This window comes from Ambystoma mexicanum, chromosome 1p (assembly GCF_040938575.1).
Source record: "Ambystoma mexicanum isolate Mex_15411 chromosome 1p, UKY_AmexF1_1, whole genome shotgun sequence".
NCBI classification, from domain to species: domain Eukaryota; kingdom Metazoa; phylum Chordata; class Amphibia; order Caudata; family Ambystomatidae; genus Ambystoma; species Ambystoma mexicanum.
In genome coordinates this window covers 320,433,471-320,446,586 of record NC_090921.1, presented here as the reverse complement: position 1 = coordinate 320,446,586, position 13,116 = coordinate 320,433,471, and the positions used below count along the sequence as shown (strand labels likewise).

At 48.4% G+C, this 13,116-nt stretch overlaps 1 protein-coding gene across 1 annotated transcript in view; it reads left to right on the top strand.

The window, feature by feature from the left end:
* Positions 1–13,116, top strand: part of HCN2 (hyperpolarization activated cyclic nucleotide gated potassium and sodium channel 2) — an 812,769-nt gene that overhangs the window by 597,156 nt on the left and 202,497 nt on the right. The window lies entirely within an intron of this gene.

Genomic DNA, 13,116 nt, shown 5'->3' with positions numbered 1-13,116 from the left:
GTGGTACCGTTATTAGCTCTGAAGTCCCATAGCGGGTCCCGTCCATAACGCCTGGTAAAACCAGGCGTTGAAGGAGGGATCCGCTAAGGGAACTCGTAGTAGGGCGGTAAGGGATTACCGGCACCGGTCTCCTTAACGGTGCCCGGTATCCCTTACCGCCCTACTCATAATGAGGCCCATTATGGGGGCAGGGGGGATGAGCTGCACTCATGGAAGCAAGCATCTGTAGAGTTCATCAGTTCATGGGCAGTGCTTCTGCGCAATACTCTGGACTGTGTTCAGGAGTGGATCCGCCTGTATTACTGGAAACGATGCCCATTGCTTATACGTGCCTCGCACCGTGTTATTCAACACCAGAGACAGCTCTTAAACATATGCTCCACGCGACCTGCTTTCATGACCATGAACCATGCTTAGAACAACTTGGCCTGTACTATTTCGGAATACAAACAGTACTATGATAGGAACAGCCTGCACTGCCCAGCTCTACGGGCAGTTATATAAAGGTTCTGCCTATTCTAGGAAGGGTCACGCAGAGACATGAATACTGGTTCACCTTATATACTAAGCAGGCCCACGGGCAGAACTAATGAAATGATGGACATGTGTTGTTCAGAACCATGGACAGTGCCTACGACCAGACCAGGCTTTGTTGTGCCGGCCCTTTACTTGTATATATAAATGGCTCGTGGATAGTACTTAAGAATGGCTCACCCGGGCTATCACCAGGGCTTGTCAGCACGTCTAAAAGAATCAGCCACTACTCACGAATGCACCAGCCTGCACGGTGCAGAGCAGTGCACTCTACTGAGGAACAGCTCCGTCTGCTCTAGCCGGGCGCATGGACAGCTCTCCTGAACGGCTCAGCCTGCGCCTATGAAAGGCCTAGTCAGCGTTATTCGCGGAAGGAGCAGCGCCCCTAACGCCGTGTTATGTTACCGGGCGGTAGAATGTGCCCCTCTTTTATTCGTATGATCTTGTAGCCTCGCGTGCACTGTACTATTGGCCACGCCCAGCTTTCGAGTGGTCCAGTGTTTACTAGCTAGGAGGATGCGCACAGCACTTATGAATCCCCAAGCCCGCGTTATTGGGGACCATTGACAAAGTCTCCGACTGTTCTAGACGAATCCAGGTCCATTTTAGTGGCCGCGCCTGTACTGCTCGTGACCCGGGGCATTGCTCACAATGAGCCCCACCGTAACTATTTGCGGCTACTGAAAGACACGTGTAAGCACAACCAGTGTACAATGATGCGGGCAATCTACTGAACTTGTGAACACCCGTATTCACGCACTTGTGAATAGGTGCTTATTTGTAAATCAAGCAATGCATATTTTTGCATTAGTGCATTCACTAGTGCGCAGGCAAATGGAAAATAAACGTGAAGTTGCTTATGCATGCCTGCAGAATGGAAGACATGTAGTTCTAGTTGTACTGATAGGGGGTGAAGCCATGTTCTGGTGCACTCAGAGAGACACAGCGCAGGCAGCGTCTCCCGACAGTTTTTCCTTCCGTCACATGTTAACTTAATTCTGGAGGTGGGTTAGGAAGAGAATGCTTGCAAGCCGGTTCACCTCCCAATTAAGGTTTACTGTAAAGGTTGCCTTCACGCCTATGAATGTCAGGGAGCAGCAGGACGGGCAAGCCTGAGGTGCCAACGCTATAGAATGAAGCCTGTAACTAAGCTCCAAGTTCCGGGAGGATAGCTCAGGGCGACGCTTTGTCTTGGAAGCAAGATAACTCAGAGCAACACAAGTTCGAATCCAGGTCCTGCACTGTGTTATAAAACATTCATTAGTTAATTACTGACAGGAGTAAGTAAAACCCCAATTTCCCATAATGTGGATGCTGTTATTGTGTTATGTTAATATTCATTTTTACTGCACAGTTTCACCACTTAGTGACTATCTTTGTTGGCAAAATGGGCCATTGTACCCCCAGTCACGGAAACCAAACCTTAGTGTGCTGGAAGGGAGAGCCTAAAAAGGGGTAAGGAAAGAGGGTGGGAAAACAGGAAACAAGCATGCAGACTGACGGTGGGAATTCAGCAGGGGCACTGGGGGCACGATTCTGAGGTGCGTGCAAACGTAGGAATGTGTTCTTCCGTGAAGGAGGAACAATTTCCTTACAAGCACCATATTATGATAAAGAAAGAATGTGGTGCAGGGACATGAAAGCCTCGGCTTTTGCATGATCCGGATTTACGCCTTGACAACAGCCCTAGCAACCATCAGGGTGGGGATTCCACTGCTTTAGCATGATAATAAAACATGGAGTTAAAATACGGCACACATGAGGGTCTGTTAAAATCTACTGCACACTTTTCCTTTTATAAAAATAGCATTTCTTACACTGAAACACCACTTTTCTAGTTTAATGAATGTTTAAGAAAACTTCCTTGAATTAGAAAAGGGGCAGTCTTTAAAGAAATGTTCACAAAGGCACTGGAGCACATCTTTTCCCCCCAACCAAAGATTTTAGCAGCTTTTGCTGCTGCAAAGCACATCTCCCCTCCAATAGTTCCACCTACTTCAGACGGTTGTGCTGGAAACTAGAGGGGAGAATGTCGTATTTCCACATCCTTTTATCATGAGCTCAGAATCGTGCCCTGTGTGAGCTCTTAATATGAAGGCATGTAAGTTCTAAAGATAGGCGATGTAATGGTTTAAGTGTTGTGATAATATAAGGAGGCAGCTTCGGAGTAGTATAATAATGAATATGGTGCAGTGTTGGGTGCATGAGGGACTTGAGAGTATGATCAGCCAATCCTGGTAAACATGATGCTTCATTGTTATCCGGTGAGTGGGGGCTGTGGCCTCTCAACAAATGAGGAGGCTCAGAACGGGGTCTTTACCACACAGTAAAGTCCCCATTCTGAGCCTCCTCATACCCATCCTCCCTTTTCCCCAACCCCCAACCTCAATTTCCACACCCCAAATCCACCCCACCACTCCCCACGTACCTTGTGTGCCACCATACCTCAGCGCATCTCTTTCCCGCAATTGGCCACCATGGAAAGGGAGAAGAGACTACAGTAGTTCAGCGTCAGGGGACCACTCCGGTGGTGATAGTTCACAGTATAAATATTCAGTTCTATGTCATTTCATCGCTTGCAATTTCATCCCCTGGCATTTTAACGTGTACATTCTAACGAAAACGCTCATTGTTTTTTTTTTTTGTTTTGGTGGGGGTTTACCCCCCAAACCCACCACCCTCACTTATTTTGAGCTATTCCCTACACCACACCCCACACCCTTATCTGCCCTTTCCCACCCCCCCATAAAAATCGATGAGCATATTTGTTGTAATATACATGTTAACATGTCAGGGAATGAAATTGCAGGCTATGGAAGGACGTCGTACCAAATATCCTTTAACATTAACATTAACCTTTCCCCAATCCATGGCAGACATCTTGTTTTGTACTTTTTTCACAATTTGATAAACGGCAAACACGCCCTTGCTCAACTTGAGAAAAAACAAAACCGATTAGTATCCCCGTACACTGTGACATACTAATAGCAATATAAAGCTCATAGGGGGTGCATTACCTGACTGGTAATGCCCCCCCCCGGCTTGGTTTATATTGCTTAATGAATGGGATACCTATTTATAGTACTGCAAGTAAATTCCTGAACAACAGTTTGGGACTTCCAAGACAAAGCCGAGGGTGGCCTGGTCTGAGAATAGGGCGTGTAAAAAGAGGAGTGTCAATGGCAATAATACAAGGCAGAGGGATGGGATAGACACACTGACAAAGTAAGATTGATGTAGCTTGGAGCCAAGATGTACAGGAAGTGACGTGTGACTTGGCCTAAATAAATGGTATTACTCGCAATCACATACTGGTTTCTGTAACACGGCCTCCACCGCACACACCATACACTTCCGTTTATATCTCTGAGAGGCCACTGCAAAAGCGCTGTAAAGCAACTCTCTGATTCTAGGAGCTACTTCTGTTCTGGGAACAGAAGCTGCATAAGTGGAGGGAGTACGAGGTCTATGTACAATTGCAGGGGGTGCAAGAAACACTCGAGAAAGCAAAGGTATTGCAAGAGACTGTTGGCTGCCACACGGAAAGGGAATTATTGCACTTCACGTTTACCGCCGGTGCTCTCTATATTGCACTTCACGTTTACCGCCGGTGCGCTCTATATTGCACTTCACTTTTACCGCCGGTGCACTCTATATTGCACTTCACTTTTACCGCCGGTGCGATCTAGAGCGCCACTAGTACGAGTACCTTGTAAACATCCTCCAAGAACATACATCGAAAGAAACTGGTCAGTAATACAAATAACGCGCATGAATACTAGTCTTAAGAGCAGCCATTTCCTAAGTGGTGAAATCGTGTGTATTCAGAGAACATTCTGCCCACCTCTAATTCCATGCATTATGTGGAGCGTGAGAAGAAGATTTTAGTCGGCAGTCAGGACAGGCAATCGGGACAGCAATGCTTAGCCTTAGTGGGATTAAAGTGAAGCGTCCTCTCTACCTCTGTGATGTTTGGGTCTCTGGGTGAGTAGCCCTGGTGATTGCAAAGCACAGTGGAGTCATTCTCTTCTCTGCAGCTTCTGAGCACAGACTCCATCCATGTTGTTGGCCTGTGAGTGAAGAGCGTCCTCTCTACCTCTGTGGTGTTTGGGTCTCTGGGTGAGTGTCCTGGTGGTTGCACTGCCCAGTGAGGTCATTCTCTTCTCTGCAGCTTCTGAGCCCAGACCCCATCCATGTAGTTGGCCTGTGAGTGAAGAGCGTCCTCTCTACCTCTGTGGTGTTTGGGTCTCGGGGTGGGGGTGAGTAGCCCTGGTGGTTGCACTGCCCAGTGAGGTCATTCTCTTCTCTGCAGCTTCTGAGCACTGAACCCATCCATGTAGTTGGCCTGTGAGTGAAGAGTGTCCTCTACCTCTGTGGTGTTTGGGTCTCGGGTGGGGGTGAGTAGCCCTGGTGATTGCAAAGCACAGTGGAGTCATTCTCTTCTCTGCAGCTTCTGAGCCCAGACCCCATCCTTGTGGTTGGCCTGTGAGTGAAGAGCGTCCTCTACCTCTGTGGTGTTTGGGTCTCGGGGTGGGGGCGAGTGTCCTGGTGGTTGCACTGTCCAGTGAGGTCATTCTCTTCTCTGCAGCTTCTGAGCACAGACCCCATCCATGTAGTTGGCCTGTGAGTGAAGAGCGTCCTCTACCTCTGTGGTGTTTGGGTCTCGGGGTGGGGGTGAGTGTCCTGGTGGTTGCACTGTCAAGTGAGGTCATTCTCTTCTCTGCAGCTTCTGAGCCCAGACCCCATCCATGTAGTTGGCCTGTGAGTGAAGAGGGTCCTCTACCTCTGTGGTGTTTGGGTCTCGGGGTGGGGGTGAGTGTCCTGGTGGTTGCACTGTCCAGTGAGGTCATTCTCTTCTCTGCAGCTTCTGAGCCCAGACCCCATCCATGTAGTTGGCCTGTGAGTGAAGAGTGTCCTCTACCTCTGTGGTGTTTGGGTCTCGGGGTGGGGGTGAGTGTCCTGGTGGTTGCACTGCCCAGGGAGGTCATTCTCTTCTCTGCAGCTTCTGAGCACTGACTCCATCCATGTAGTTGGCCTGTGAGTGAAGAGCGTCCTCTCTACCTCTGTGGTGTTTGGGAATCAGGGTGGGGGTGAGTGTCCTGGTGGTTACACTGCCCAGTGAGGTCATTCTCTTCTCTGCAGCTTCTGAGCACTGACTCCATCCATGTAGTTGGCCTGTGAGTGAAGAGCGTCCTCTACCTCTGTGGTGTTTGGGAATCAGGGTGAGTAGCCTGGTGGTTGCACAGTATGGTGGAGTCATTCTCTTCTCTGAATCTTCTGAGCAGACTCCATCCTTGTGTCTGGCCTGTCAGCAAAGAGTGTCTTCTACCTCTGTGGTGTTTGGGTCTCGGGGTGGGGGTGAGTGTCCTGGTGGTTGCACTGCCCAGTGAGGTCATCCTCTTCTCTGCAGCTTCTGAGCACTGACTCCATCCTTGTGGTTGGCCTGTGAGTGAAGAGCGTCCTCTCTACCTCTGTGGTGTTTGGGAATCAGGGTGAGTAGCCTGGTGGTTGCACAGTATGGTGGGGTCATTCTCTTCTCTGAATCTTCTGAGCAGACTCCATCCTTGTGTCTGGCCTGTCAGCAAAGAGTGTCTTCTACCTCTGTGGTGTTTGGGTCTCGGGTGGGGGTGAGTGTCCTGGTGGTTGCACTGCCCAGTGAGGTCATCCTCTTTTCTGCAGCTTCTGAGCACTGACTCCATCCATGTAGTTGGCCTGTGAGTGAAGAGCGTCCTCTACCTCTGTGGTGTTTGGGAATCAGGGTGAGTAGCCTGGTGGTTGCACAGTATGGTGGAGTCATTCTCTTCTCTGAATCTTCTGAGCAGACTCCATCCTTGTGTCTGGCCTGTCAGCAAAGAGTGTCTTCTACCTCTGTGGTGTTTGGGTCTCGGGGTGGGGGTGAGTGTCCTGGTGGTTGCACTGCCCAGTGAGGTCATCCTCTTCTCTGCAGCTTCTGAGCACTGACTCCATCCTTGTGGTTGGCCTGTGAGTGAAGAGCGTCCTCTCTACCTCTGTGGTGTTTGGGAATCAGGGTGAGTAGCCTGGTGGTTGCACAGTATGGTGGAGTCATTCTCTTCTCTGAATCTTCTGAGCAGACTCCATCCTTGTGTCTGGCCTGTCAGCAAAGAGTGTCTTCTACTTCTGTGGTGTTTGGGTCTCGGTGTGGGGGTGAGTGCCCTGGTGGTTGCACTGCCCAGTGAGGTCATCCTCTTCTCTGCAGCTTCTGAGCACTGACTCCATCCATGTAGTTGGCCTGTGAGTGAAGAGCGTCCTCTACCTCTGTGGTGTTTGGGAATCAGGGTGGGTAGCCTGGTGGTTGCACAGTATGGTGGAGTCATTCTCTTCTCTGAATCTTCTGAGCAGACTCCATCCTTGTGTCTGGCCTGTCAGCAAAGAGTGTCTTCTACTTCTGTGGTGTTTGGGTCTCGGGGTGGGGGTGAGTGTCCTGGTGGTTGCACTGTCCAGTGAGGTCATTCTCTTCTCTGCAGCTTCTGAGCCCAGACCCCATCCATGTAGTTGGCCTGTGAGTGAAGAGTGTCCTCTACCTCTGTGGTGTTTGGGTCTCGGGGTGGGGGTGAGTGTCCTGGTGGTTGCACTGTCCAGTGAGGTCATTCTCTTCTCTGCAGCTTCTGAGCCCAGACCCCATCCATGTAGTTGGCCTGTGAGTGAAGAGTGTCCTCTACCTCTGTGGTGTTTGGGTCTCGGGGTGGGGGTGAGTGTCCTGGTGGTTGCACTGTCCAGTGAGGTCATCCTCTTCTCTGCAGCTTCTGAGCACTGACTCCATCCTTGTGGTTGGCCTGTGAGTGAAGAGTGCCCTCTACCTCTGTGGTGTTTGGGAATCAGGGTGAGTAGCCTGGTGGTTGCACAGTATGGTGGAGTCATTCTCTTCTCTGAATCTTCTGAGCAGACTCCATCCTTGTGTCTGGCCTGTCAGCAAAGAGCGTCCTCTCTACCTCTGTGGAGTTGGGGTCAGTGCCACCATTCAATCAAAATAATTAGCATGCCAGTGTTTTTAGAGGGTAAACAATGTATTATGCGAGAGAAAAGCAAGATTGTATTTCCCATACAGAAATGAATGAGGGACGGGTGGAGCTGAAATGTCGCACCAGGTGCGCATGCACGGTGTGGTGGGGCATCAATGCTAAGGGTGCATTAATGGAATACAAGCACAGTGAAAGGGGCAGGGCGGCGAGGTGAGGGTGGCATGAGATAGTTATCTCAATTTCCAAGCAATACACGAAAGAGAAGAACCGACTTCTGCAAATTCTCTCCAGAACCATAAACAAGTGAGAACATATACAATAAAAGCCATAATGTAACTGCCAACAATATTTTTTTCTGGCAAAAATATCCCATGAAACTGTACCGCACCCCCAACCCCCCACCAAACGTCCTCACCCCCTCCACTCCCCATCGAACCTGAAACTGGCTGATCTGCCCCCCTCACCCCCTTTTTCTCCCCCTGGTTGTGTTCATATACCTTGATGCCTATTTGCCCATCCTCTGTCAGCTCTCCGCTCCTTTGCGTTTATCCCTTGCGACTTGCTTCCTTCCCTGTGTACTTCCCACTATGGCTCGTAAAGAGCTCCATGGATTCTCGAATCTAGGTCCATGCTAAAGAAAGACAATAATAATAATTAAAAAATAATACGGCTCTTGGTTCAGAATAGTATCAGCTGAGTTGCTGATAAGGGATGTCCATTCTATGAATAGCACAGGTTGAGACATTCACTAGGGCTCCACCAAGTCCTCAGCAGCACCATATCTGCCTTTCAAGCCCTCCCAATGATCTTGAAGAGTTAAGGATGGAATAGTCTCAAGCCTTGTATATGTTCCTGATAAGTATTGGCTGACCTTTTTTTTATAAGTCCTGGATATTCTATGAATAGAACTGAATGAGCCATTCATATTTACTGGTTTTAATTAGGGCAGACAGAGCAATTTATAGGTATTGATATTGTCCCTTAAACTGAATAGTGAAGACTTAGCCGTTTATAGGAACCACAGTTTATCCATTATAATGCCATATAGAGACAGCATTGAGGAGGCAGCTGGTCACCTGACTAGGGCCTGCCACTCTGCTTCCCCACCCACCACCAGTTTCCCACCTTCCCAGTGGCTTCATTAGGCCTCCAGCCCAGCTCAAGGCAGACAGCGTTGAAACTGCTGGTCACTTCACCAGTCCCTTCAACGCAGCTGCACCACCCAACACAAGTTTCCCGCCTTCCCGGTGGCTACATTAGGACTTTAGCCCAGCTCCAGGCAGACATCATTAAGGAGGCTGTTGGTCACATGACCAGGCCCTGCTGCAAATCTCCCCATCCACCACGTATTTCACCAGTCCTCCTTAGGCATCCTCTTCGCCAGCGTCCGCAACAATGGACGGGCGAAGACCAGGACCTTGCCTGTTTGTGTTTCGTCCGACCTCATCGAGCCATGAACTAGTTATTCTGCCCCTAACATACTACGTATACGTCACCATGTGTCCTCTGCCACCACGGACTATCCCATACTTTCCAGGGTTTGAACAGCCAAGCACCCAAGGCAGCCCCATACAGCTTAGTTGACGAACCTTGTCAACATACCCTCTACACCACTACAACACAATCCAACTACCCACATTCACAATCTTAACACCCACTCTGCAGTTGCTCACACCGCCAACATCACTTGACTTCATGCCCTATAACGATCTACATGCCCTTTTTTTTATTAAAGATCTAAACAAAATAAGGGACTTGGTACAGGCTTGATCACCCAGGTAGTGACAATATTTCAACAACAAAAAAGATCAAGACCTAAAGCCAGAGACAGAATTCACTACCAAAATTAGCAAATATGTCATCTTCGGTTACTTGTAATAAAAAACTTTTATTTGCTTTATACAAAACATATTAGTACCATCAAAACACATTCTACTCATACGAATAAATGTATCACCATCTACATACTACATTCATGCTCACCAACACAACCAACCAGTATCTCTGAACTCCTGTTAACATACCAGGGTTACCTATGCTCATTATTATTCCTACTTAACAACACACCAAACAAAATTGTCTATATGTGCCTATTGCTTTTCAAACAAAAGTCGTAGACACGTGTTTCGACAAGGGTATATGAGCCATTCACTATGGCCCTTTGCTGCTCGAGTCTTCTTCAGGACATCAGTGAGATGTGTTTACAACTGTAGGTACTCATAGTGTTTCTATAAAAAACCATATAACTTTATGTTTCAATTCTGTCTCAACAATGTATTTCACACGCAAAATTAAAAGTAATCTGAACAATGTATCATAGTAGGAATGCATCACCCCTCTGTGGATACCTCCACCTATGGACTCTAAACACAAGGGTTGCAAATATGTCATTCTCAGGTGAATTTTACCCTCATCAAAAAAAACACGGAATGGTGCCAACACTCAGGGAGATGAAACACCAAATGTATGTCTCTTTCTCCCCATTCTAGTATTTCATGCAGCATACCATGCATAATATCTAAACTTGGTTACTCGCGTGTTATAATCCTGTACACCGTATGGCACGTAAATCTCCTCTATAACTTCACAGCTGCCGTTCGACCCAGCCTCCCCTTGATGAGGTACTATTCTCTGCAGCATAACATGTTGCTTTTCATACAGTATCTATCATAGCCATAGCATTTATTTCACATGTTGAGAGAAAATTATATGTGTCCGTAACATAAACTAAGCCAGGCTGAGTGATTTGACTCACGCGACCGGCGAGTCGTGTGGTTTGGTCTCTCCTCAGTGAGGGGTAAGTGATAGCACACAGGGCTGTTTGGTAATGGTTTTAAGTAGATTAGCACCAAACATTAATTAACTTGGTATTGTTGTAATTGGCTGCAGAGAATAGATTTTCCTCCCTTATTGTTTTGTCATTGGTCCTCCATGGGAGCAAGTATTCACCAATCTAGACTTTAAGTGTGGCAGTCCTCAGTCCCTTGAAGTCCAAACATTGCTTTTGTGCAAAGTCCCGGCCACGTCTCCCCGACCCAGTTCTATGAAATTCAGCTTATAACCCGTTAGACCGGGGTACTAATGGCATTTTATACTGTTTTGACACGCTGCCGCGTTTTGAAAAAAAAAAGAAAAAAAGTGAAAAAAATGGCCGCCGGGAAAGGGAAAACATAGTCCGTTTTCCCTTTACATGGCAGCCATTGGGAGCAGACGCGCTGGGAACAGAAGTGTTTCCAGCACGTTCGCTCCCAAGAAATGAAGAAAAAAGAAGGTAAGTGGAGTTGGGAGGGCGGGGAGGGGATCATTTGTGGGGGAGGGGAGTGGAGGAAAAAAAACGTACCCGAGTCCCCGGCAGCAGGACAAAGGCAGCCTCCAGCCATGGGGAGGCTCGGAGCGGGGTTTGTCCTGTTTCGAGCCTCCTCATTGGCTAAGGGGCTGCACGCCCCTCGCCGGGAACAGAGTACCCAGCATGCACAGGGCACACTAACGTACACGGGAATACCATGTGGTATGGCTCGGAAAAGAGCCAATCCACACGTAGTATTCCCGGTGTACAGCGCGCACCGTTAACTAATGTTTGTTGAGAATTGCATACATTTCCTTTTTTATTTGTTGTATGTATAAGTGTAATGGACAGATATCCTTTGCTTCAGTGTTTCCTTTAGTTTATTTTAGGCAGGGAAATCCACGTCAGGGTAGGGTTAGTGAGGAGTTCATCCAATCTTATCTTATCATAAAATGGCATTTGTTGAGAAAGTTATCCACCTCACATTTCTGACCCTCACACTTCATTGCTCTCTGGAGACCAGAGTCTGCCACCCTGCAGGAGCCAGAAGTGCCTGTAAACCCTGTACACCAGAGTCTAGCATTATGTTATGTTAATAAGCATTTATATTGTGCCCATCACCAAGTAGGCATGTTCTAGCACTAAAGTTTGTTTAGATACAGTACTTCTGCCACAGGGTAGACCAGCTCGTGGCCTGTGTACCTTTCTCCCTGATTTTCTTTGTGGTATCCAGCAATACATGTTTTGTATTTCATAAATCATTTTGTTTTAATCTTAGGTTTTTGGGGTTTAAATGTAGCCCCAAGACAAAAGGAAACTGCATTTGGCTGTCTGGGTACTAAAAGTGCAGAAATACTCTCTGAAATTCGAAAACACACAGAGATGACTACGAAAATGAAAGGGCAGCATTTCATTTCTCAGCTTCACGGGAGTTAGTCCTGTTATCCATGATACCCTGGGGCTGAAAAACTACCTGGCAACTTTCGTGGATAAATATGGCAATCTGTCAGGACTTGATGGTCGTGTAGACGATGAAACCTCCGTCCCCAAGTACCACACTAGCAATAGAATGAAACTGCTCGTGTCGTCCTTGAAGCCACAGGTGATGAATGCCGTCAACCAGAAACCGGAACGCCAGATGGACCCCCTGACCGCTGCAAGGCAAAAGGTTATGTGAATGCAAGGTCTAATGTGAACAGAGTGTAAAAGAGAATCAAGAAAAAGGCTTACCCAATGTGGATGACAGTGGACCCAAAAAGGAATGATGGGGAATATGGCAACCGGCAAGGATGTAAACCTGGATGGCACTCTGAAGGGTGAAGTCACCTGTTGCTGAGGAAACGTAGTATGGAGATCAAGAGAGACCAGATACTAGAACAGTCCGAGGGCAAGCGGTAAGAAACTCAGAATGGGAGGAATCCAATATCAATCGAATACACGATTCAAGGTCAGAAGGTAGCTGGCTGGTTAGTACAGGTGGACAATCCAAAGGCAGTTCCAGGAGAGAGTAGCTGAGGTCGAGTCCGGTGAAACACAGAGTCCAAGCAGAGGTACCAAGGGGGATCCAAGTGGAATTCCAAAAACAGTCCGGGGTCAAAATAGCAATATCCAGAATAATCCATAGAGAGCTGTACAGGACGTAACAAAGTCAGCTGTGAAGCGTTCGTTGCTGATCAGCGTGTTCCTTTTAACTGCAATAACAGGTCACATGATGCAGTCACGTGAACGCTGATCACGTTCCATTGGTGATGTGCTTACCACCGCGCGCTGCCGTGTGCGACGAGTCTCCTGTTTCTGGTCACGTGGGAGACCGTGTGATGAGCACAATGGATATCGGGCTTTGCGGTGTCTGCGCTGCCCGAAACCAGCCGCAAGTCGCCACGGCAGTTGCCAGTGGGCGTAAAGGGAACGTCTCTGCAAACGTCCCGAATGCCAACCAGTGTCAACACCCCGCCGGCAACCATGTGAGGGCATAAGCGTTCGGGTCAGTTTGGTGTCTTGGGACTTTTGTTGCATGTACAAGGGGGGCGGGATACGTGTGGGCATGACAGAGCCCCCCCTCAATGGCCCACGACCACGTGGGCTGGACGGGTTATCCCTATGGAAGGAGGCCACCAATCGAGGAGCGTGGACTTCGGAGGAAAACACCCAGGAGCGCTCCTCCGGACCATAACCTAGCCAATCCACAAGATACTGTAAGCGGCCTCTACGGATGCGGGAACCCAGAATAGCATTCACTTCATACTCATCATGAGAGTCCACCGGGACAAGAGCAGTGGGAGAGACCATACGAGTCGGGACAGGGCATGGCTTTAG